Source organism: Psammomys obesus, unplaced genomic scaffold (genome assembly GCF_907164565.1).
Source record: "Psammomys obesus unplaced genomic scaffold, mPsaObe1.curated_primary_1811, whole genome shotgun sequence".
Classification (NCBI taxonomy): Eukaryota; Metazoa; Chordata; class Mammalia; order Rodentia; family Muridae; genus Psammomys; species Psammomys obesus.
In genome coordinates, this window is record NW_026596069.1 from 33,560,687 (window position 1) to 33,561,445 (window position 759).

The 759-nt window shown below is 75.8% G+C and overlaps 1 protein-coding gene across 1 annotated transcript in view; it reads left to right on the forward strand.

The window, feature by feature from the left end:
- Window positions 1–347: 347 nt before the first annotated feature.
- Ankrd34b (ankyrin repeat domain 34B) overlaps window positions 348–759 on the forward strand; it is a 16,652-nt gene continuing 16,240 nt past the window's right edge. Inside the window, exon 1 of the mRNA XM_055625517.1 lies at window positions 348–548. The gene's annotated coding sequence lies outside the window, so the exon portion shown is untranslated. The remainder of the gene's footprint in view (window positions 549–759) is intronic.

Genomic DNA, 759 nt, shown 5'->3' on the forward strand with positions numbered 1-759 from the left:
TGAAGTGAGGAAAGGAACAGCAGGGAAAGGGACCCGTGTAAGCTGAATCTCAGGCCAACAAAACGGATATGGGATGAAAGGGTACGCGGACACAGACCCGAACCAGGGGCACCCAGGGGTCCTCCTCATCTGCCCACGCTGGCCTTCTGCCCCTCCGCTCTCCCACCAGTCCCAGCTGTCAAAGCTCAGCGGCCTGGAGGGGGACGGGGCGGGGCTAAGGCGGAAGGCGGAGCCTCGGGGAGCATCTTCTGGCCCCCGGGGCCTGGGCTGGCCCGCCGCCCCCACCTGCAGCGCGGCGAGCGCGGGCGCGTCACTCCCAGCGGAAGCGCCCGCCCGGCGTCTGGCGAGGTGCGCGCCTCGCGCCTCCCGCTCCGGCGCTCCGCGGCCAGCCTGTGTCTGCAGAGCAGGGGCGGGGGCCCGGCGCACGGGCCGGGGCCGGGACCGCGGCCGCCGCGGGGTGGGGGACGGTCACCCAGCGCGGACGGCGCGTCAGCGCGAGAGCCGGGCGGGAAGGCGAAGGACCGCGGCCACCCGACAGCGCGTCCCAGGTCAGCCCGCCCGCGGCACTTGGGGAAACTTTGGGGTGCGGTGACGGCCGCGAGGGAAGGGCCGAGGAGCGCGAGGCCGCGTGGCCTGGGTGCGCCCCGCCAGCCGGCACCTGCCGCGCATCCGACACGGCCGGGCAGGACCCCGCCGCCGCGGACCCCGCGGGCCGCCGAGGGCCGCCGAGGGCCGGCAAGAGCCGGCGGGCTTCAGCGG